The sequence below is a fragment of the Pinus tabuliformis genome, chromosome 8 (assembly GCF_031772625.1).
Source record: "Pinus tabuliformis cultivar Carrire ecotype Pingquan chromosome 8, CPIR1, whole genome shotgun sequence".
In the NCBI taxonomy this organism is placed as follows: domain Eukaryota; kingdom Viridiplantae; phylum Streptophyta; class Pinopsida; order Pinales; family Pinaceae; genus Pinus; species Pinus tabuliformis.
In genome coordinates, this window is record NC_142294.1 from 193,213,363 (window position 1) to 193,240,281 (window position 26,919).

Here is a 26,919-nt window from a genome sequence, read left to right on the forward strand (position 1 = left end):
TTAAGTCCGAAAAAGTATAAAACAATACAAAAGGGATGAGTTTTCAATATCTTTAACGAGCCGAACAAAACAAGCGCTCGATCTTTTTGTGCAATAATCCCTCAGGTCCAAAAAGATTAAAATCTAGAGGAGGGATAGCTCTTCCTATCCTTTAACGAGCTGGAAGGCCAAAACTCGGCAATCTTTTCATATTTTACGAGTCAGTTCAAAAGAGCTTAAAGAAGACTCATCTTTTGAGGAACGAGTGATAAACAGGGATAGCAACTGATTCCATGTACAAGTTGGAATTTTTCCAATCACGGCAGTGTCACAAGGATGGCTAAGTGAAATCACTCTTCACAGCTGTTCCTCAAAATGGGTAAACAATCATATGGAGGTGAACGATCGGCCAAATGAAAAGTGGAGGTGGCAGGTGCAAACATGACCAAGGCTTTTATGGCTAATAAATTTACGATCACAGCGGTTATTTACCGGGATAGGTTCATTTTTTAGTTAAAAATGAGCTTAAACTCTGGAGGAAACATTGCTCACTGCTTATATTTATTTTTTAACGAGCATGAAGACCGCGTTAAAACTGCTCGGATCTTGTGTTTATTTTTTAACGAGCATGAACTTTATGCTAAAACTGCTCGAATACCCAGTCTTTTGATAAGAGTGTCTCATGAAAGATCCCATTTTTTATAGAGCTTGCGCCTTACCAAAGCTATGCTCACTCTCCTTTCTTCATGAAAGTTAGGAAACGACTAACCCAAAAAAACAGATAAATAACCGCTCTTTGCTTGCACTCCAAAAGGTTTGCATGCCCCTAGGTATAAAACAGAGTTTCAAGGTTACCTCTACTTACCCTCCGCCAAAACATTTGTTTTAATCGAGAGAGGCTTACCTCTTTCATGTTACCCAAAGATTGTCTCGTTAATCTTTCAAACAAAACACTTCCTTGGTAATGTCTACCGAAATAGACAAGGGTGAATGACTGGTGCCAAACACGTAACTTTGACAAAAGAATCCTATTCTAGAACAACCCCTCTTCCAACCACGGACGGGGTACGGACTAGTCATATTCTCCCGCGGAAACCTACCCTATACCCAAAGTTTTCCTGCCGAAGCAGGCCAGGACGCATGCCCCATGGGTTCCAGTCATATCCTCCCGGATTACTCGCGCTCATCAGGAGGACGGACCGTGGGTTGAGACACTTCTTGCATGAATAGACCATTTAGGGATGGCACATGACTATTTGCGATGTGTGATCCGGGAAACGAAAGTTGGTCTACGAGCTTGACCATTCTTCCTTCATGCGGAAAACACATTACTCTAAAGAGTGAGGAGACTACAGCTCCCATGCAATATATATAGTCTCGTCCAAGGAGTAGGTTATAATCCAAGGGTCCTTGAACGACCATCACGTTCATATGAACGGTCTTCCCTTTCAATGTTATAGGCACATTGGGGAGGATCCCTAAAGGTCGACTGGTTCCTTTATCAAAACCTGATAGATTTCTCATGTCAGGCAAAAGCGCCGGCGAACCAAGCACTTTCCAAGAAATAGGGGAAAGGATACTCACAGATGCCCCCTCATCAATGATAGTGCCAGCCATTACCATTCTGTATATTTGACAAATAATTCTGAATGGCATGGTGGCTGGCAACCGGGGTCTGCCTAGTTGGTTCCAATCAAAGGACACAACCAGGTTGCTTGGTGGTGGGACCGAATATACGGCCGGATAGCGCTCTGATGAACTTCCTTCCTGCGACAAAGGAATGGTGGCATTGCCCCCTTGATCATCAGAGTCAGTGCTGATGAAGAGAACCTGGATGGTGTCGTCTGCATTCTCCTCTGTGATGGTGTCATTCGAAGATGGAGCCTCTGAAGGCAAAACCGGGTCAACTGCCGTATCAACCTTTTGACTTTCGTCAGGCATGGATCCAGACGATTCTTCTTCAATGACAGGTGCTTCGGCTGACCATCTAAGTGGCTTAGCCGGATTCTCAACTAGTGAGGGACTTGGCAGGAGTCTTTGATATCCAGGAGGAAGATTCGCTCGTAAAATCGGGCGATCTTCCAGAACTCTTTTTGCCTCGTCTAAGAAGGGACAACGGTGGATGGTGTGATCGCCTTCACACAGTCTGCAGGGAAATTTAACTCTCCCATTCTGTCCTGGAGCTTCACTCCCACTAGTTGATGGTGAGCAGTCGACATGGCTATCAGAGGTCGATGCTCCCGAATTGTGCAAACGGGGGACCAGTCTCTTAGTATCCGTGGGATACAGGGACAATCTCTATGGAGGTGGTCTCCCCTGCATATGACGCATGGCGATTTAGGCCTTACGAGTGCGGTGTGTGGATTTTTGTTAGATGACACTTGTTTGCCCCCAGTCGCCTTAGGCTCCTTCTTCTTCTTTTCTTTCTTCTTCTTCTCCTTCTTCTCCTTAGGAACCCGATTTTTTGATCGACCAGTTCCGTCAAGCGAAGAGGAAGGAGGGGAGGAAGATGAAGTGGAAGGCTGGGATGCAACTCTTGTCTGATCTAACTGTTGACTCGACTGTTCAGGAATGGTGGTATTCTGAACGACATTGGTTGAAAAGAGCCAAACTGGTAGGCCAATTGTCAGTCCTGGCAACGACAATGTGGCCATGTGGGGCGCACCAACATCTCCCCAAGAGGAGAAGGGACTAGGATTTCCACCCAAGGGAACTCCTTGGTTGGTGTGCTCCATCTTTTCAACCTAAAGATCAATGCAGGATTAAAGGGTGATTGTTCCATTTAAAATAAATTGTTAACGACGCTTTTAGACACAACTTGCTTTTTCACTTTTAAAGAGTCGAGAAAAAGCTAAAGATGACTCTAGTCTCCTTCGATGTTTTAACGAGCCCGAAGTGACAAATGCTCAGATGGACTTTTTCTGTTATAGAGTCTGAAAAAGGCCAAAAGAAACTGCTCTGGAGATCTAGGCAGAGGGTGTGCCAAACTTTTCGCAAAACCTCAGAATACTTTTTACGGTACGGGTGGTCGATCTTCGTGAATGCTGTGTTCACTGCATTGTGATCAGTAGGGCGGCCGACACGGCTTCCTAAGGATAAAAGATATATGCCTATAGGGGTCTCCCAATATATACGCCACGGTACGTGGGAGTACAAATCCGTACTAGCGCTACCGTCTCTCAGGAGGAATCACCCACCTTCTTAGAGATCGACAGTCACTAGACTTAACGACGCCGGAACACGTCTCTAGCCTAGACCTCTATGTTGTGCGTTATGTTACAAAGCGTTGTTAGGTTCATTCATTTTATTTTAGGTTGATCTTTTTAAAGTTTTCCTTTCAAGGTTCACCACGAGATGTATGATACAAATTCCTAAATGCAGTCTAAGATGATAAGCAAGCTTTACAATCTTTCAACTTTGAAAATCCTAGCTACTAAGGGAAAAGAGAGCGACTATCTTTTCTCAAAGAGAAATCAGCACAATCTAATGCACTTTCCCTAAATCCAACATGCAAACTATCAAATGCAAAATGCACAATGGAGGTGTTTGTTTTCAACTTTCTTAGTATAAATGCCTACAAAGAAAGCTTTTTGCACAACTTTGAATTTGCTTTTAAGATGATCAATACAAACAAGTTTACTTTCTTCGAAATCAACAAGGGTAGAAGATATTACAATCACTTTGCGATTTTCGAAATAAAGACTTGTTTTGACACTTTGAAAGAGACAAATTCAAACCAATAAGCAAAAGTAAAACTATAATCAATCTGAACACACACCCAATGAACTCTCTTCTAAGATCACTATCAATCAGATCTGAATCAAAGGCTACAGGATGATCACTTTACTCATGCAAAGGAAGAATGTAAATGACGCCACAAACACATAAAAACATTCACAATCTTTTTGTACAAAAATGAGGCGGAATTCAAGCAAAGAAAAGGTTTATCAGACTAGCACCTATACTTGGTTAAAGGCTGCAAAAACAAAGATCAAAACAGGGAAAAAAGGACAAAGAACCCCAGCTGCACAAGGCCACACTGGTTTAGCGCAGGTCCAACACTGTCAGTTTGACATTCAGCGTAGGTAGCCCCTTCGGGACCTGCGTTGAAATGCAGACTGCCTTCACAGTGCCTGCGCTGAAGAGAGAAACTCTCGTTTCCCTTGGTTTCTGGGTCACAAAATGCTCAAAAATCAACTGTTTCAGGCTAAATCAGAAACAAAAGCAAGGTATAAATAGAGGGATTCTTTGATAGGGTACTAAAGACTATCACAAGGATCATCAAATCATTTATGGATCTAGTTTAGATCATAGACAAGTCCAACAAACTGGATCAAAGCAGCAACTTTTACTTTGCATCCGGGAAAGATGCAGTTCAAGAGTTGTTGTCAAGTCTATGCAGTAAACAAATGACGGAAACACAAATGAAATGAATAAACAAGTTCTTCCCCAGTGGAGTCGCCAATTTGTTGTGGGGAAAAATGCCTATGCAGGACGATCCTATCCACCTAAGGTGTGACAGTGCCTTAGCAACAAATGAATACAGCTATTATGATTTCTTCCTTTATGAAATGTAAAAGAGGCGAGATCGGCAGACTTACCGTTGTCTTCCGGTTGTCCCTCGAACTAGATCCTCTTCTCTTTGTGTGTCCACAGCTACTTGCCTCCTCGCTTGCTCAAGAGAACAGCTACTTGAATCCCACGAAATCACAAGAGAACAGCTACCTGTGACAAGACAACAGCTACTTGCGACAAGAGAAGAACACAATACAAAGGAAAATATACATATTCATAAATGATTCAGGATTAGAAGTAAATCAAATATACTAATGCAATCATACAAAATACACCAGCATATAGGAAAGAATCAAGATAGCTTTATTGAAAGTAACAGGGTTCAGGAGTAGATACAACCCATGGGGCTCCAATCCAGCATCTCCTTCCTAGCAGAATGGAATTCCTTCTTCAGCTCCCTTCAAAGCATAACACACCCAATGTTTCTTAGCCACAAACCAACAGCAATTCTTTGCAAATACCAAATTCCAGCCTCCCCTTGACCTCATGGAGAGAGATCTATATATAGGAGTTTTGGAGAGAGGATGAGTCAGCTTGAGGCTGGTATGAAACTGACTAGTGTCCTCTCCCTCTCATAGTTCTTGAGTCCACTTGGAGGTTCTTGCTTCCACTTGGAGATTTGGAACCTCTTACTCATCACCAGTCGAATTCCCTGATCCAAGTGTCATTTTGGAAGCTTCCTGGGCATTGACACCTTGAGGAATGAGCCTGCCACTTGTCCAGTTACGCTCAGCGTAGGTAGCCTTTGTTGCAGTTGACATTCAACACAGGTAGACAGTAGAGCAGTTGACATTCAGCACAGATGCTCAGTGGAGCAGTTGACATGATCTAGAATTGCCTTGTTTTTGAGTGTTTTCAGGTGGAGAACTTCTGTGAATTGCTGTGGTTTGCTGGCCTTGTTCCTCTAGGGGTAGGAACAACATGTTTAGGGACTTTAGATCCCTTGATTATTGACATTTCATGCTCAGTGATGCAAGGCACAAAAATGTCTATAACATGGCCCAGTCTCCATGGAACAATCCTGGGGCAGTTTTAATGCCTCCACCCCTGAGCCAAATATCGGCCCATCCTGAGAAATGGCTACCCAAGTTCAATCCAGAAGTAGGCATGCTAGCTAAAGAGCATATTAATAATTTCATGCTTTCTGTTAATCTCAACGGAGTTGCCAACGAGGATACTGTCATTCGACTTTTTCCCTACACAATGAAAGGAACAGCCGGGTCATGGTACTTTTCATTACCTTCCGGGTCTATCACAAGTTGGGACATTTTTCAAAGTTAATTCCTTACCAAGTTTGGTGATGACAGATCAACGACGACGTTGATCAATGACCTATCCAATCTTAAAGCCGAGGCTAGAGAACCCATCAAAGGTTTCAATTTACGGTTCAATAAAATCCTCAATAAAATTCCCGCTGCTTCCCAGCCCAGAGAAGAAGTGAGATGTGAATGGTATATTACGGCCTTACCATCAAACTTGGCAATCTTCGTGGATAGGGAAAATAAGACAACCTTAGTTGAAAACTTGACAGAGGCGATAGCAGTAGAGAAACGCGTAGTAGCCCTGGAAGAAAGATCTGCGATAGAGGAACGTAAATCTAAGAAAATCTCCTTCAAGGAAGACCCCAAGAAGAAACAAACGAAAGATCCTTTCGATTTGGAAGGATTACAAAAAGTGTTAAAAACCATCTCCAATGAGATGATTGACATAAAAAAACAAGTAGCAGAAACTTCTTCAAAAAAGCCCCACACAGCTTTTAAAAGAAATCCTTCAATGGATGTGAAACCACCCAACATTATCTCAAACGTCGAATCCGAAGAAGAAGAAGAAGAAGAGAATACCACTGAAGGGCAGACCGATGACGAAGAAGTTGTGGAACTACAAGGAATGTGGGATTTCATCCTCCCGCAAGAAGAAGATCAAGAAGTATTTCCGGTTAGCACAGGAAGCAAAAATCAACTTGATCCTCCCCAAACTACCCCTAAGTAGAAGGGCGCAAGCTCTGCAGCAAAAGATAAAGTCGCAACAAAGAAAACGACCGCTAAAGCGACTCAATCTAGCCTAGTCCAATCAGATCAAACACCTCAATCAAGAACACTGATTGTGTCGGATGAAATGGAGTACAACATTATTGATGACATGAAAAAGACTAGGGCTAATATCAGTCTTTATGAGTTGAGAAAATTGAAACATCAATAGAAGATAATGATGAAAGAATTACATGCCATGCCTACTACATCTTTGCCTACAGCCGTAGCTTCCCACAACATGGGAAGACCTCCAACCAACACGATCAATAAGGTTGACCCAAATGACATCGCCTTGATTGGAGGAAGATCAAGGTCTCACACTCCCCCTTTTCTTCTCACTTATGAAATTTTCAATAAAAACAGGCACAATTGTTTGGTAGATTCTGGTGCTTCAACAAATATTTTACCCAGATCAATATGTGCCAAGTTGAATGTTCAACAACAAAAATCCGCAGTGCGCATATTTCAGCTTGATCGATCTCAAGTCGAAGTGATTGGTGAACTTAATCAAGTGACCATAAGATTGTCGTCTAACCCGAAGGTATGTCAGGTTATTGACATTTTAGTAGTTGATATCCCTTAATTCTATGGCTTAATTCTTAGCAGGGATTGGTCCGAAAAACTCCATGGATACTTCTCAACTGACTGGTCGCACATGTGGTTACCCTAGAATGGTAAACCGAATCAAATAAAGGTTGAACGCGAGTTACACCAGAAATACATAGTGACGGAATTGGAGGGAGAAAATGAAGCAATAACATACCACAGCAGTATCATAGGTAATTACTCGGTAGATTCTTTCCTCGACAATTTCAATGCTCATACCTCACCTTACATAGAAAATTCAGTTTTGTCCCAAGTCGAAAATTTTTCCCAAACTGATAATTCAAAGTGTGTTAATTTTTTAGATAACCCTGTAAATACATCTTTGTTTTGGAAATTATATTTTGATGGCTCTAAATCTAACGAGGGAGCAGGAGCAGGATGCATTCTGATTAGCCCAGACAGAAATAAGACCATGCTTACGTGCAAACTTGAATTTGATTGCACAAACAATACATCGAAATACGAGGCCTTGGTGCAAGGCCTATACAAAGCAATCGGGCTGAACGTTAAGTACCTTCAAGTCTTCAGAGACTCTGAGATTGTCATCAAACAGGTACGTAACACCATACATTGCCTATCAGGTCATCTGAAGCACTATCAATCTTTAGTACAAGATCTGACTGCACATTTCATAGCATTCAATATTTCGTCAATCCCAAGACTCCAAAATGCAAGCACAGACCTGTTAGCTAACGTAGCCTCTAGACTTATTCCCTCCGAAGATTTTAGTCCAGATAGATTCTCAATAGAATTAATCTTTAGACCGTCCATCCCTGACAACATTACAAACTGGAGAGTATTCAATGACGATCCTGACATTGTAAATTTCCTCACTTCTGAAGGATCCTACTCAAATCAAATAATTGATGAAGACCATCATGATCACCAAATACAACAAAATAGCACTGATAATGCTATACCTAAATTGGTGGTTAAGTTAGAAGACTTATATGATTTGAAAAGTTGGTTTAAAAAGTCTACCAATTCTAAGCTCTACAGTTCGACTCTGAACTACGAATTAGTAAACCTAGGAACCGATGATAAACCACAAAACATTAATCTAGGCCACGACTTAGCCCCTGAAGAAAAATTAGCTTATATCCGTCTTTTGAGACAATACAAAAATGTTTTTGCCTGGAATTACGATGAGCTGAAGACATACGACACTTCTATCATTCAACATACTATCCCTATGATTGACAATGAAAAACCTGTCCAACAGAAACTCAGAAAAATCCACCCCAATTTAGAAAATCAGATAAAAATTGAGCTAAATAAGTGGTTGAGAGCCAGAATAATTTTCCCTGTCAGACATTCCAAATGGGTCTCCAATATGGTACCCGTTAGAAAGAAAAATGGTGGTTAAGTTAGAAGACTTATATGATTTGAAAAGTTGGTTTAAAAAGTCTACCAATTCTAAGCTCTACAGTTCGACTCTGAACTACGAATTAGTAAACCTAGGAACCGATGATAAACCACAAAACGTTAATCTAGGCCACGACTTAGCCCCTGAAGAAAAAATAGCTTATATTTGTCTTTTGAGACAATACAAAAATGTTTTTGGCTAGAATTACGATGAGCTGAAGACATACGACACTTCTATCATTCAACATACTATCCCTATGATTGACAATGAAAAACCTGTCCAACAGAAACTCAGAAAAATCCACCCCAATTTAGAAAATCAGATAAAAACTGAGCTAAATAAGTTGTTGAGAGCCAGAATAATTTTCCCTGTCAGACATTCCAAATGGGTCTCGAATATGGTACTCGTTAGAAAGAAAAACGGTGGTTAAGTTAGAAGACTTATATGATTTGAAAAGTTGGTTTAAAAAGTCTACCAATTCTAAGCTCTACAGTTCGACTCTGAACTACGAATTAGTAAACCTAGGAACCGATGATAAACCACAAAACGTTAATCTAGGCCACGACTTAGCCCCTGAAGAAAAAATAGCTTATATTTGTCTTTTGAGACAATACAAAAATGTTTTTGCCTAGAATTACGATGAGCTGAAGACATACGACACTTCTATCATTCAACATACTATCCCTATGATTGACAATGAAAAACCTGTCCAACAGAAACTCAGAAAAATCCACCCCAATTTAGAAAATCAGATAAAAACTGAGCTAAATAAGTTATTGAGAGCCAGAATAATTTTCCCTATCAGACATTCCAAATGGGTCTCCAATATGGTACCCGTTAGAAAGAAAAACGGAGATATTAGAATTTGTATCGATTTCCGGAATCTCAACAAAGCCTGTCAAAAAGACAATTTTCCCCTCCCACCTATGGAGCAGATATTACAGGCAATAGCAGACTGAGAATTAATGTCTTTTTTGGATGGATTTTCAGGATACAATCAAGTGCTGGTACATCTCGATGATCAGTTAAAAACCACATTCCGAACTAAATGGGGCACATACGCATATCGGAAGATGCCATTTGGTTTGATCAATGCTGGCGCTACATTTCAGAGAACCATGGACATCACATTCAAAGGTTTAGTCAATAAATCTGTAGTGATTTACCTGGATGACATAATAGTGTACTCCAAGAAGCGAAGCAACCATCTCAAAGACTTGAAACAAATATTTCAACGATGTTTAAGGTATGGGATTTCACTTAACCCAAAGAAATCTTTTTTCGCATTAAGTAAAGGAAAGCTTCTAGGATTCATAGTGTCAAAATCTGGTATTCACATTGAACCTGACAGAATCAAAGAAATTTATGAAATATCCATGCCTCATAACAAAAAAGCCATGCAATCTTTCCTTGGTCAGATCAATTTTGTGAAGATATTTGTCCCAGACTTCTCACGTATTGTTTCTCCTTTGCAAAATATGATTAAAAAGAATTCAAATTTTAAATGGGGTCAAGATGAGCATGAAGCATTCAACTTGATCAAACAAGCTATCATTAACGCTCCATCTTTAGTGACCCTGAATTTTTCAGAATCTTTTATCTTATACACATTTGCCTCAGAGAAATCTTATGCCGCGATTATAACTCAAGAAAATCAAGAGAAAGCGGAAGCTCCAATCGCATTTTTTAGCTCGAATTTACAAGGTGCTGAACTCAACTATTCAGACGTGGAGAAGCAGGCATATGCTATTTTCAAAGTGATCAAATATTTCAGACCTTTCTTACTTAAAGCCCATACTAAGGTCATAGTACCGTTTCCAGCGGTAAGAAACCTTCTGATACAGAAGGATGTGGGCGAAAAAAGAGCAAATTGGATCACCGCTTTACAAGAATACGATCTTGATATCAAACCAGCAAACATTGGAAGAGGTCAAGGCTTCTGCAAAATGTTGGCTGGAGCATCGCAAATTCCTTAGAATTCATTTGAAGAGGTACATACGTATGAGGTAAGCCTAAACGATGCAGAATCATTATATGCTGACACCATTTATTATCTTAAGAACGGGTATGCTCCATCACACCTGGATCACACCAAGAAAATAGCTCTGAGATTGAAAGCTAAACAATACCAGCTCATAAATGATGTTCTGTTTAAAAGGAATTACGATTCTGTGCTCCTTAGGTGTCTTGAGGAAACTGAAGCCGAAAAGGTTTTGCAGGAACTCCACGATGGACCAGCAGGCGGAAACTATGCTGGAGACGCCACTGCACATAAAATCTTACATGCAGGATATTATTGGCCCACGCTGTTCAAAGACTCACACAGTTACATGAGGAAATGCCAAGTCTGCCAGACTCCTGCAGGGAAACAAAAGAAACCGTCCATGCCACTACAGCCAATTAACATTGAGCAACCATTCAGTCAGTGGGGCTTGGACATAATAGGTGAGATCATTCCTCACTCTTCTAAGCAGCATAGGTCCATCCTCACGGTAATAGATTATTTTACTAAATGGGTAGAAGCAGTTCCTCTCAAGACAACTAATTCTGAAAACATTATTGAATTCATAGATCAATTTATAATCACTAGGTTTGGATTTCCAACGGCCTTAATGTTTGATAATGCTTCATACTTTTCTGCAAATACAATGACTGAGTTTGCACTTAAAAGAGGGTTCAAACTGAAATATTTGGCCAACTACTATCCGCAAGGTAATGGATTGGCTGAATCAACAAACAAAAACCTGATCAGGATTATTAAAAGAACAGTCGACCAAAACCAAAAGAATTGGCACATAGCGTTGGTAAATGCTTTATGGGTAGATAGAATAACGAAGAAAGCTTCAATCGACACTTCTCCCTTTAATTTAGTTTATGGGAAAGAAGTGGTTCTTCCAACTCACTTAGTCATCCCCTCTTTGTATTTGGTACAACACATCGATGAGGTATCTACCTCCTCCATACAACTAAGACAAATGGAAATAATTAAATTAGAAGAACGATGAGAACAAGCTAAGAAAACCCATGCTCATCACCAAGCGCTGATAAAATCCTCTTTTGACTCAAGCATAATGACCAGAAATTTTTTTCAGATGGGAGATTTAGTTTTGAAATGAGATAAGGCTCATGAAGAAAAGAGAAAACGTACGAAATTTCAAAAACTGTGGCTTGGTCCTTTTCAGATTGTAGAAGTCATAGGCCCATCGATGTTTGTGTTGCAGGATTTAGCAGGTAGAAGAGATTCTTTGCCTGTTAATGGACAGATTCTTAAAATATATTTTCCATAGAAGATCACTCTTCTATTTTTTTAGGGTAGTTTTAGTTTTTATTTGTTTTTCTCGTTCTTATAAATAAAACCAGTTGTAGATGGTCACTAAAAGGGTTCATGAAAAAGACACCAATTCTCTATCAGATTTTGAGCTTTTCGCTTGTACAAGTAGCAAATTTTTTTGAAAAATCTAATCTTTATTATTGACAGGTAGAGTTAACTTTGGCCTAGACATGATACTAGTTTCAACTTCAAAAATTTGATGAAAGCAACCTTTGGTAAGAAATTGTTTTATATCAGCACAATGAAAGGTATCAATAATAAAATAAATATTCTCTGTAAAGCTGCTGTTTTCAAACTCTATTATCGTCGTCCAGAGCTTTCTTAAGGAAAAGCAATGACTTCCTTCCTGCTAAAGGAAATCACAGCATTCAGAGGAACAATCCGAGAAAACACTGTATCTCAAAGAATAAGAGGTCTCATCACGAGCCGGCTTATCATGATCATAGATATTATAACTTGCTGACTTTTCCAATACTGTCTACCAAAACAGGGCAATGACTCAAGATTGTTGCAATCAAAAGACAAGGGGTCTCATCATGAGCCAGCTTGTTCAGCAAAAGTGTAAATCAAGTGAATGACTGTGTCATAATTTGGCCACCAAACCAAGACATTGTTCTTTAGAGAATAAAAAAGGAAAACGTGTCAAAAAGAGCTTTCCTCTGAAAAGTTGTAAATAACCTCAAGCAGGATAAAGGATCATTGCTGGGTAACTGGTAACCCTATCGAGGCTATGGACGCTTGCGGGCGGCAGAGGCTCTACCTACGACAAATTAGCATATTTTAAAAGCCGGCACGCAGAGAAGACCTTATTTAATCTTTAAAAGACCAAGTAATGTCTGGTGTGAATACAAGAACTAAGCCTGAGGAAACAAACAATTGGAATATGAAAAAGTTGACACAAAGTATCATTTATAGGATAAGATGTAATGTACTCTATCTGTCCATAACAAAATTTAGACATATGAAAATTTTTCAGCTTCGGAAGTTAAAATTCAATAGAAAAGCAGAGATAACTGGTTCTTCACAGTGAATCGCCATTGTTGTGGTCACCAACAACCCCCCTTCTTTGTTTGGTATTAGCAATAACACCAAGCAAATGGGGACCCTTAACAAAAAATCCAAAAAAAACATTTTATCAAAATTTTTGTATTTTAACTCCCTGAAGCTGTATCACATCGCGAGAAGAGAGTGAGACGTTTTCCTATGCGCATAATAAGCTGCGAAGAAGCGACATGAAATTCATTGCATCGCTTATATTGTTAAGCGCTCTTGAATGAAAAATTTAAGGAATCGCCGACCGCTGATATGCGACGTCGCATATCGCAACATCGCATAAGCAGCACACAATGATTGATGATTAAGTGCGATCTGTGATATTGCGATCTGCGATATATGCGACCATCAATTCCTGCGATTTGCGATCTGCGATATTGCGATCTGCGATATGCAGAAATCACTCATCACAAAATTTCCTCGACACAGTGTTCAAGGAAAGCTGTCTGTAGAAAAAAATTGGGCGCGCGCCTTAAAAAGAAATTAATGATTGTACGCCAAAGTATCTAAGAAGGATTGTGTTGTGTTTTTCGAAGAGTCAGTTCATTATGAGTGTCATGATTATCCATTCATTAGATCTTAAAGCTTTCGTATCAATCTTTTCGTCATTACTCTTTTCCTTTGCGTAAACTGTAAGAAAGCAACTAACATAAAGCAATGTGCAGGAAACATCTAAGGAAAAGGGGAAATCGTCAATACTCGGAGAACAGAGAAGAGATGCCTTTGCAAACGGATGCCACATGCAGCAGGACCGCGGATTCCAGAGTATCACTCAACAGATACTGATGTCAATAGGCCATCCAAAACTCAGAGTCAAAGGCGCACAAAAGCAGCATGTTTACAAAAGACCCTGAAGCTTAGACTGGGTAAAGCAAAAAGAAAAACGCTAAAGAGGGAAACAGAAGCTGTTTTCAATACAGAAAATTGTTCAGAGAGCAAAGTCCCTAACTTATTCAGTCATCCACAAGGCTGGGAACCGAAATAGCAACAACACAATCAGTTTGAGAGAAATTTGGGTTATTACCAAGTATACACACAGTGAATACACCAAGCCAGAGGAATATTTTTGAAAATATCTTCTAGTTTGTCAGAAAGCAGTGCCAGCTCTTGTTATTTCTATTTTCATAGCTCAAACAAAAGGAGAAGACAACCAGCCGACTCTTCACAGGTGAATGTTTCATTGCTTACAACACTAAGGAGCAAATACAGAAACGGTTAGAAATTAGATTTAATTTTTAGAAATAAATTTGCTTTAGTAGAAGGGTGGTCATTGAAAACCGTGTCCTAAATTTATGTAATTAAGATTAATTAGTTAGCAGTATTTAAACCCTTCTCAGGAATTTGGAGAAGGGTCCGGAAATTTGTCAAAAAACTTGTCCTCAGAACATGCACTTTTGCACCCTCGGAGGGGGTTTTTGATGAATGGATGGATCGAGATTTATCAATGTTTGCATTTAATGTCTGCTACTGATGTTGCACTTTTTTACTCTTAGTAGATGTTAGAACAAGTAGAGATAAATCGTTGTTGCTTGAAGCTTATGAGTGGAACCAGTCATAAATGGTACTTTTATCTCTTAACCATTTCTGCTTATATTCTTAAAGTGATATGCATTTTTCAGTTGTTTATATGTTAATGCATGAATGTGTGGGTTACCATTTGGCACTTCTGTACGGTGGAGTCATTTATTTGTGTTTGATATATGAATAACTTATTATGTGATATGCTGTTCACAACTGTTTTGCTTAACTTTTTATGCAGAGTGGTTTATCTTAATTGATTTCTATTCTTATGATAGCTGAATGATCTTTATTACCAGTTATTGTTCGAAATCTCTTTAGATCGCATAATAGAAGAAATACACCCCGGATTAGCGTAGATTAGATGTGTTGTTTCTTATTAGATTACAATAGCATAGAGTTAGTTTATAAGTTTGATTTAAATTAGCTTTAAATACTCCTAGATCAGCATCATCCAACTCTACACACACACACACCCCTTAGATTGGGAAACTAGTCCCATTATCCCAGTCGGACCCGCTATACCAAACGGATAAGGAGCTGCCAACCAAGGTCCGGACCGGGTGGGTATCCCCCTTGTTGTCGACCTGATTTTCAGGGCTTCAACATGGTCACAAGTACAACTTATAATCGAGCATGTGAATTCTACAAATCAGTTGTAAACCTGGTCAAAACATCACCAAACGGATTAAAAATATATGTTTCATAGGCAAAAATAGGCCAACACTAAGGTTTAGTTGATTAATTAACATGAAATAAACATAGAATAAGTTTTTACCATATCATTTTTACCACTTGGAACTTACCATCCAGTTTTGTGCTATGAGCTCAACTTTTACCTCAAACTTCACTGGCTGATTGGAAATGATTCTGTAGACTATTTCTCGAGCCATCTGGACTAGGTTGGAACTAAACCTCTCTAATTTATTTTTAGCCCATTCTTTTGTCATTTCATTCAAGTTTCAGGGTCTTTTGGGGCCCCTGGGGTTTCATTTTTTTCCCTTGGGATCAGTGCAGGCTTTCACATCGGAAACTGCGCTAAAGAGCACCCAGATAGAAGGTTAAGTGCTCTGCAGTGCACAGTCTCTGTGTCAAGGATGCAATAAGTGCATTTTGCAAGTTGGCTTTAGCTGTTTGCTCCAAAATTTTCCCTATTTTTTGCATTGAAAGGATCGTAATTTAGCTTATGATTGTGTTTCAGGCTTTCATCGAATTAGAATGTTGATTACATGGCGAGAAAGAGAGCAAGAAGAAAAAGGCATGGTTGCCCTAAAAAACCCGGGTATAGTTGAGGCCCTCAAAAATTGCAGATTACTCAAATACTTCAAGCTGTCCAGAATGAGGCAACAAATCGAACTATTGCAGTTCCTTGTTCGTTCATGGGATCCGATAGATCAGACATTTCACATTAGGGACAAGATGGTCCCTATAAATATTGAGGATATTTACTTTCTTACCAGACTATCGAGGTGAGGTGCCCCCATCTCACTTTACGGACTTGCCCGTGAAGGTGAATTGGTGAGAGATTGCATCAGACAGTTTTGTCGGCCAGGTACACAGCCTAGTAGGGATGGGAAAATAAACATTCAAGATGTGAGTGATTTTCCTTTATGAACGATCCTCTTTACGATCGCAAAATTGACTGGCAGTGTGACACTACATTTGGCGAACAGATCTTATATGCAGTATGCACTGGAGTGTCTAGAATCGAAACTTTTCAACTGGTGCGAGGTTGTACTTTAAGTGTTGAAAGAACAATTGACTAAGGTGAAAAGCAGTAAGATGAAGAATTTTTTCTATGGTTCAATCTTGATTTCTTTTTCCTTAGAGAAAATCCCATTGATGCAACCATAGCATGTATCACTAGGTGTGGTTGGTTCGAGAGATCCACATATGCAGAGGTGGGTCAAATTGATTGCTCGACGTGCGGGTCACTCAAAAATCATTTTATCCTATGCATTTTTCAGCTGTCTTGAGTGACAACATGTCGTTATCAAGAAGCATCCATACTTAGGGATGGATTATCATGGAGATCCAGAATTGATTCTATCAGTTGGAGCACAATGGGGTGCTATGGGTAAGTTGTTTGACTAAAGTGTTTTTTTATTTTTCAAGTTTCTACATGTTTTTGTGTTTTTTAATGTTTCCAAGAATAAAATGAAATTACTCTTATGCATATAGATGTGGGTACTATTCGCCCTGCGGTACGCCAACAGGTTGCAAGTGGGCTAGCACATAGAAACATCGAGAGAGCAGTTCTCGAGGACTTGGATTTGGTCAAGACATTGGCAGAGCTGTAGGATCACATAGAGGGATTAACCCTTGGTATTCTAGATATCAAGATTGAGGAGTTACCTATGAGGCTGCAGTGCCACACTATTGGTGTTCCTAACAATTGGGCTAGGCTTTTGCGCATGATAGCACAGGCTGTGACCTATTACCATGAGCACCACTAAATCTACTTAGGATATTTTGTATGAATTTTTGAGCTTTCGGGTCAGATGACCAAATGTGTCTTGGGCACAAATTTTGTAAAAACTTTTAAAACACCTATCGATTTCATTTTCAGAGTTTTTATGGTTATATGCAATCCTATTCAACTGAGGATGTGAATTGAAAATATTACTTATACATACGTCAGAAATGTCTATTTAACACATAATTCTCTAGATAATCAATTAATGTGTTAAGATTTCTAGAAATATGTTGATATTGAATGTGTTCAAAATGTCTTTGCAAAATTCGAACTCTAAGGAACATACAAAAAATTGTTGGATTTCAGACAATATAAATATTTGTTAGTTGTAGTACAATAAGTTACGAATCCAGTATAATGATGATTCGACAAATGCCAAGTTTAATGGCATCAGAGAGTAGTTCAATATATGCGATATACTCAGTGATATTGTTCGTCGTCGATCAATACAAATCCCTTGAAAACTCACTAACTCACCAGTTGGAGCGAAAATGGCCCATGCTGCAGAACAAAAATTTTGCGTACTACGACTAGCAACATTGGTGTAACCAACAAAAGGTTCTAAAGACTCCAACATCTATAATAAATACAAAGTGGATTGCCAACCAGATAAAAATATCTAAAAGACACACACACACACACATGCAAGGAAAGCATATATACAGTGAGTTTTACTACACTTAATCAAGCATAGTAACATTTAAGGTACAACCCGTTTCAGGGGTGCGACAATGGAATCCCATGATAATATACCAACTCGTGCGCTCCTTTCTCCAAAACACACTTGACAACATAAGGACCCATCCACGTTGGTTCAAATTTCCCTGCTCCAAGTTTATCAGCTTCCTAATCATAAAGCAAGACCAAGTCTCCTTTTGAGAAGATACAAGGCTTGACATTTCTATCATATTGCACCTTAATACATTTCTTATGTGCTTCATTAGCCAATGAGGCATCACAACGGGTTTCATCCAAATGGATTAATTCCAGGAAACACACCTCTTATTCAAAAATGTTGGGTAACAGGTCAATCACGAGTTTGAGTGATGAAATTTCACATTGTATCTGTAAGATTTATTCTAAACCATACACCAACTGAAAGGGTGTAAATCTAGTTGCATTTCTCATTGAGGTTTGATATGCCCACAAGGAAAAGTACAAGACTAAGTGCCAATTTCTTTTATGAGCCCCTATCATTCTTTGCAACATCCGCTTCAGCACCTTGTTGATGGCCTCAACTTGTCCATTCGCTTGCAGGTAATACAGGGTAGAACTATCATGTGACAGTCCTAACTTAGCAGCCAATTCAGCCATCATGTGATTGCAAAAATGCAACCCACAACCTGTAACTATGGCTTTTGGTAAACCAAACTGGGCAACCACATGGTTAAAAAAAGAAAAGAGCAGTCATTTCGCCACTGTTGTTCAATGTTGGCATTGCCTCGGCCCATTTGGTAAAATAATCAATGATGACTATAATACACCCATGCCCCCAGCTGAGGTCGGGTTACATGTCATAAAGTCAATGCCTCATTTGGTGAATGGGCCAACAGCAATGACTGGATGCAGTGGTGCAGGTGGTAATCTAGTTTTTTGGTCATATATCTAGCATGCATGATAGCTTTTGACAACAATAATACAATCTTTAATTTTAGTTGGCCAGAAGTAACCAGCACGAAGAATCATTTGTGCAGTTGCATATCCAGATAAGTGTCCACCATAGGCACCTGAATGGAAATCATTCAATGCTTTCTCAGCCTCCTCATGTGTGAGGCACCTCCATAAAACAATATCGATACCATGATGGTAAAGTGTGTCACCAATGATCAGATAATCTTTGGCTTTGTAACGAATACGTCACTGTTGCGAGCGAGAGGTATCTTGCCAGAAAGTTTGGGTTTGGAGATAGATTATTATATCTCCATACCAGGCATTAAATGATGAAATTAGAAACAGAGGCTCATCCAAAATTGATGTTTCGGATGTTGATTTCGATGGAGGTCGAGGGAAGGTCACTTAGTAACTCAACGAAAACTAGAGATTTATTCGACTTAGACTTGATGAATTCTAAATCAAATTCCTGTAAAATAAATATCCATTTCTAATATTTTCCCCCAAACAATTGACGTGACAAAATGTATGTCATTGGGTTGCAATCTAAAATGACAGTTGTTTTCCGTAACAAGATATAGTGACGAAATCCTTGAACAACTTTCACAGCTGCCAAAGCTAGTTTTTTGACATAAGAGTACTTACTTTCTGTATCATTGAGATTATGGATCTAGTAATAAATAGGATGTTCATTCCCATTTTCCTCCTCAACTAAAACCATGCCAATGGTTTTATCTATAGCGGTGAGATACAGGTAATAGCCATTTTGATAATTTGGAGATTACATTAATGAAGCTCTAATGAGGGTATCTTTAAGAGCATCAAAGGAAGCTTGCACAACCTGATACCAATGAAAGGGTATCTCCTTTTTCAAAAGACGTGTAAAACCTTTAGCCATCTCAACGTAATTAGGAATGAACCTCCTCAGAAATTTGGCTTTCCCTTGGAGTCTCTGTAACTATAAAATATTTTGTGGAGGAAAATCCAAAATTGCTTGAAACTTTACTGGATCTAGTGAAATCCCCTCTTGAGACACTACAAATCCAAGAAAACAACCAGAACCAATGCAAAACACACATTTGTGTGGATTGAGTAAAATCTTGTAGTGTCGACACCGTAAAAATATTTCTCTCAAATGTTGCCGGTGATCAGTTTGCTTTCGTGAATGAGTAGGTAAATCATCAAGGTAAGGTTGAACAATGTGCTTGATTTCATGGAAGGCATAATTCATTGCCGTCTGAAATGTGGCCCCAACATTATTCAAACCAAATGGGAGTTTCCTATAGGTGAATCTGCCCCATGGAGAAATAGAAGTTTTTTTCGATTGGTCCTATGGGTGTATATTGATTTCATTGTAGCCAGAAAATCCATCCATAAATGAGAATATTTCGCATCCAACACATTTGTCAATAATCTAGTCAATAAAAGGTGTATGATAATTGTCCTTTGGACATGCATAATTTACATCCCTATAATCGATGCACACTCATATTGTTCCTTGTTTTTACATGACAGGAAAAATGTTAGAAACCTAGTCAGTAAGAGGAACATAGTAAATGAAACCAGCCTGCGAAATTTTTTCAACTTCTGCTTTAGTTGCAGCATCTTTCTCCGGATGAACAAGTCAAATCTGCTATCGAACTATCTTGAAATTAGGGTGCATTTAAATTTCATGTTCAACAATACTAGAGTCAATACCTAGCATCTCCTCATCAAACCATGCAAAAATATCTCTAAATTCACGAAAAAGAGCACGATAATTATCAAGTTCCAATGGAGAACATATTTTTGTGACATGATTGTTCTCTACAATATTAGGCTTGGTCAAAATATTAAGAGAAATCGTTTCTTCAATATTTGACAGATTTTGCTCAAAGTCGATTGTGTCTATGAAAAATGAATTCGATAGGAAATCAATGATTGACGAGTGGTTTAGTTCATCTGAATAATCTTCAACATCATCTCGAAGATGGGAAGGATGATGATAATCTTCCCATGGTTCCTCTCCTATCATCATTGATTGGATGATTCCTTCATCCGTAGAATGTATACATGGAAAAGGATCCGAAGAGGTACCATATTCTAACGACCTATCTACCCATACAATTGTTGAGTGTGGATTTGGGTTTGCCGCACAAGCCCGAAGGATTGATTGCTACGATGATTCAATGGGGCTTAACGACATCACCTCAATATTACTATCAACTTCAACTTTGTTGGTAATCCTCCTTAAATCAGATGAGGTGGAGGAAATCATGTTGGAAGTCTCTACTCTTTCCTCTTCCACCAAATCAAATGGTGAAGGTAGGGTAAAAGTACCCATTAGGGAAGGTTCTTTAAAGAGACTTACTCCAACACTTTGAAGTGATAACTGGGGTCGTGTACCAATGGAATGCTTCCTGTAGCCTATGAACTATTGGCAAAGAAGGCTAGCTAATCAATGACTGTGATTCCACACTTGAAAGGGAATGCAACAGTACAAAAGTACGCGGAAACCACAGTAGCCATAGCATATACCCAAGGCCTTCCTAGTAAAATGTTGTAATCAAGGGGTCTATCAACTACCTCAACTTTAAAAGTAACTTTTTCTCCCCCAAGTCTGATTTGCAGGTTACTCAAAATCCCACATGGAGTATATGTTCTTGCATCAAAAGCTTTCAACGTGGTTGGTGATCGTGACAATGGTGGTGAACCAAGTGTTTTCCAACAGCTCATGGACATAATGCAAGTAGATACCGCCTCATCAATAATAGTTTGGTGAACATTTTTATTGAGATGTTTTACTTGGATTAGGAAATATAATTGTGTCGGTAATTGTGGTGAATATCCCACATGGTTAAAAACCACAAGATTTGAATCTGTAGGATCTATTCTACCTATTACTGAGAGAAAAGCCTGCTTTTGGGAGGGACAATTTTGTAACACCTCGAGTGTCGACATAGCAGAAGGTGACTGAGCAAGATCTTCCATTATGTTATAATTTTGAGCTGCTCGAGCCTGAGGGTTGAATGTCGATTTGTGCACAACTCCCTTTGGTGGTTTTATTATCAATTTAGGTACAATGGGTGGAATAAATTTAGATGAAGTCGAATTCTAAGGATTAGGTTGATCAATGGCCCGATTATTCGACGATGACGATATATTTCCATAATCTTTGTTTCTCGTTGACACCAAAACTTCATTTTGCGGCTTTGTGATGGATAACATGAGTACTTGGGATGTCGAAGCATGGTCTGTTGCAACCAAATGTGTCTGTAGGGTAGGAAACGGATCAATCAACACTGATGATGTGTTTTAAGTCTTTAAAAGTTTAGAGACCTCAGAGTGGTGTGGACAATCTCTTGTAAAATGCTCTTCATTACATATCAGACATGGATAATGAGGTTTCCTTGCCAAGGTAGAGGAATCAAATGATTTCTCTAGAAGGGAATTTTCTTGTTTCTTTTTGCTTTTCCTATTTTTCATGCTCCCTGGTTGCTTTGGATTTTTGCCTTTGTCAAATGACATGACATTAATCTCGAAGGCAAGAGTATTTTCTAATGCATTGGTAGTTTTATTAGAAATAGAAAGAGTTTGACTAGATGGTCTTCCTGCTATTTGTGTGCTTGAAGAACTGATCACACCATCACCAACATGAGAGTCCTTATTTAATTGTGGAGGAGGGGGAACAGTGAAAGATGGTCAAGGTGCATTGGTAATTTTATCATAAAGTGTGCCAGATTGTGTGTAAATCAATTGCAAGTATTTGGAATGAGCAATAACTTGATCTTCTATGACAACTCCACCTTTTGCCACATCCTTGGTGATTGATGGCAACAAGGATTTTATGAACCACTCAGCTAAAAGCTGATCGGGAACATATGTCTTAACCATTTGATAATGATGCCACCACTCATGAGTATGATCTGATATATGGGTAGCAGTAGTCTGTTTAAATTTGGTTAGGAGTTCCATTCCCATCTCATATCTAATAGGTAACTGGAAGTGGATCAAAAATGTAGTGGCTAAACTAGTGAAATTATCGAAAGAATCTCTTGGTAATTCAATGTACCATTTAGCAGTTGGACCAGTAGGTGTTCTTTGGAAAAGATGAAGTCTGACCAAATCATAATTTAAGGAGTTTGATGAACACCACAAATGAAAGGTCATGACATGACTTGATGGGTCTGTTATCACTCAGGTTATCCTTAAAGCTCCTTAAAGGATATGGCCGAGGTAACGACAAGCCAATCTTTGGACTGCAGGTCCTAGCCTACCTGCAATCAGAGAGGGCTCTCTGTTTAGGATTTAGCTTTGTTTTGGGTTGATTTTAGGCTAGTTATGATTTTCTTGGGTTTTGTTTTGATTTTGGTGGGATGGAGGATTCTTTCAAACAGAGTTGGGATGCATAGTGTGAGAAGTTCAAACCATTGGGCATGGAGTCGTGGATTAGGCTTGCTGTTGCGTTTTCTTGGTCACAAGAGGAATACAGAGCAGGATAGCTACACATAGAACAATATAAAGCTGGAATAAGGATGGAATGAAGGTCAGTGAATGAAAGGCAACTAAGTAGCTCTCATTATGCTAACAGAGGGAAGGTGAATGAACATTATATAGGAGAAATCAAGGATTCCTAAACAACATTCATATATGAAGGAACTAGTGTAAATATGAGCAAATCAGTATTCATATTTAGGACTAATTCAGAGGAAAACATAGATAAATCATAGAAATTGAGAACATAATACAACTAAGTGAGCTCTGAACTATTCTTTCTTTCTGCTATTTAGATAGTGAAAAAATGATGGCATAAACACATATAAAATGTAAACAGAGATAAGAAACACTTATTGGGCTATGTAGAAGTGTTAGGATTCCATAGTCACTCTTCAGACATTAAAACACAATAGTCAGTTCATCTCCCAAACATTCCAGCGATCTTTGATTATAGAGACTCTCAGAAAATACAATGCAAGTCTAGAGGAGGAAGTTATCAACCAACCAACCCTTTACATAAATACAAAGGGTTGTTTAAATAGAAAATATTTACAAACATCCCTTGAACAGGTGTCAAAGGAGAAAATATCTCAAAATATCTATCAAAACAGAGCCAAAAGAGATCTGTGCAATAACTGATTCTAATGCTAAGTTGTGCTGGAAATAAATGCAATAAAATATCTAATACAACTGCACATGAGGGAGCAGCCTCATCAAAATGGCTCTTTAGGGCTGCAAAGGGTCCTGCAGCTTCAAAAATGGACTGAAAGAGTGCCTTGAGCCACGCGCTATCCTTTGTGTGATAACTGCGCAAATAAGGAAGCAACGCTGCTCCAAAAATATGACTGGGAACAATGTCTCTGCAATAACTCTGCCTTGAAAGCCTTCATCTATGCCTTTAGGTGGCTTTAAAGCAACAAAAGAAGTGTTGGTGAGCCTTAATGGCTGAATGATGCTTTGTTGACTTTGCTAGGCTTGCTTTGCTTTCATCTGCTTTGAAAAACTGGACTGATAATCTTTGCCGCATCCTGATACACTTTGGCACTGAATTTGGGCCTTTTCTCACCGCTGATACTCTTTAAACTGTCCCATCACCCCCTTTCTACCTATTCAAGGTGAAATAACTGCCGCAAAAGCTTCCGTGGCCTTTGGGTGCAATCGGCGCTTGGCCGATCAAAAATAGCATTAAACCTTGCAAAAAATGCCGCAAAAAGGAGGATTTGTATGCTGCTGACTGTACCGAGGCTGAAACTGGCTAACTGAAGCAAAACTGGGCCTTGGAGCGATCTCAGAAAGCTTAGGGATGCATGAATTCCCTTATCAGGAGCCGGGCGCGGGCATATATGTGAAAATATGAACAAATGTCGCCTTTTATTTTACACAGAAAAAGACCAATTTCTATGTAAAATTTGTGAAAAACATAGGCGGGAGCGGCACTGTAGCAGAGATTAAATCCTGGCCGTTGGATCCAGCACGGGCCGATCCAATGGCTGGCACTAAATCGCATCGGGGCGGACCATTGGTCCCAATACATAAAACCTCTGAAATGTCGCGGACCCGAAATGCTTATATGCCCTTTGTTTATGGAGATCGGGTCCGGTCAGTCGGCGATTTCATATCGGCGGATTTTAACAAAATTAATATGCGGACGCGAAATCCCTTAAAACTGCACTTTATAACTTTTCGGCTCCGGAATATCGGAGCTTTCCCATTTTGCTGTACAAAGGCCTCTCGAACCCGATAATTTTATATGCTGCATTTTATTAATACTTCGGCTCCGGAATAAGCAATGCTATATATGGGGCCGCAACTTAATAGAGACCGTTGATCTGAGGGCCCAAATGGGCGACTGAGCTTAACTCGGCAATTCGCTATCAATGGGGTCATGGGGTGCCACATAGAAACGCCGAAACCCATTGGACCCGAAATGCTTATACAGGCCCTCTTTATTTTATTTCGAGTCTGACCCATCGGCGAAACCCAAATCGACGGTTTTAACAGTGGAATGGGTCCGCGAACCCGAAAACCCTTAACACTGTATTTGATAACTCATCGGCTCCGCCAAATCGAAGCAGTATATGGGGCGATGTGAAGTGGGGGGCCGCGCGACAAGATCTGGACCGTCAAATCTGGGGCCCAAAAATGGATGGCTGCGATTATATCGGGACTTCGGCAATCGGCGGGGCAGAGGGTTGACATATATGTGATCACCGAATTGCGCGGACTCGATATACTATTACCGGTCCACTTTATATGTTTTTGGGTCTGGCCCATCGGCGCTATGCCCCATGCCTTGAGACTTAGCCATTTTTGCTTATATATGCCACTGCCCCCTCCCGATAGCAATATCGCATCGCAGGGGGATCAAACAGATCTTTATCTCATCGGAGCACGCATTTTATGAAAAGGCAAGGCAAATGAATTGGGAGGGGTTATATATGATGTTTTAAACATATGATTGCCCCCTCTCGATAGCGATATCGCATCGGAGGGGGTCCAAATGAAACTTTATTATATCGGACCCATGTTTTTGTGAACTGCCAAGCCTTTTGGGAAATCGAAAGGGTTGACTTATAGTTTGGCATGGATTCTAAGGCATCGGAAGGGGTCTGATAGCCAAAAAAGGGAGGATTTTATCCTTTTTTGAAGGTTTTTCATGGTTTTTGCATTCTTATGCCTTGGAAGGAGTCCAAAGGCACTTAGGGGGAAAGTGATGTGGTTTTGAGAGGGGTTTAGTGGCCAAATAGGGTTTCATGCTTTATAAAGGCAAGCCATGGCCAAAGAGATGATTTTTATACATATGAAGGGAAACTATGCAAAGGAATGAGTCCTTATGCATTTGGAAGATGGTCAGAGGGGTCAATGAGGGTTCTTGCTGAGTTTCAGATAAACTTAGCAATTCCCAAGGATGTATATGGTTATTTTTCAACCAAGGGGAGGGGATAAGTATATAGGGAGTTACATAATAAAGTTAGTAGTTAATATGATAATGATGAGAAAAAGCGCTAAGAATGAAGTCTTAGGCTATCAATGGGGGAAAATGACTGATAGAAGAAGTGTGAACATTCCTTTAGTGAAGCAGATCTTCACCAAGGCAAATGATATGGAGAATGATGAATCTAAGAGGTATCAAGCAGATCTTGACCTCTTTATGGGAAGTTAGTGAGTGATTTGGGAAAGAGGGAGAAGGGGAAGTTAGACATGCATTTCTTGAAGTCCTCCAACTGAAAAAACACCTTCAACTTGTGATATGATAGATATAACACTTGACAATATGAAATGGATCACAAGCCATGATTCTGCAACCACAAAGCTACCTACCCAGCCTATTCACCTAGCATTTTCTCTTATTTTTGGTTTGGGTGCACTTGAACTAGCATACCCAGCTTTTTGTTCTTTTCTTCTTGCTGTCCTCATATCTACAACCACACTTATTGCATCCAGGGGCTCAGATTAAGCTGTTGGGCACCCTTGTTTCTCTACCTATCTACAAATTTGCCAAGATTAAATAGTTTGGACAGATGTTTATTCTCTATATTCTAAAACAGGAAATTGAAACCTAGGGAGACCAAGATTAAGCTGTTTGGACCTCCCTTAGCTGAAAACTCATGAAAATGGATCAACTCATCAAAAATGGAACATAGCAGTGGCATTTAGACTAGCACACTCTCATGGATACTTCTCTGGTCATCTGTAGCAAATATGGAGCATTGCAGCAAGCGAATTATGACATATTTGGCATGTAAAAATTTCGATCATGAAAGATGATTAACCTGCTGTAGCAGGAGGCTAACAGTGGCTCCACTTGGGGATGGCTTTTCCTTGTGACAAGCCAAGAACAACAGGTTAGAATGCCTTGATCCTCTGTAGTTGCTGTTATTTGAATGTTTCTTCTGTG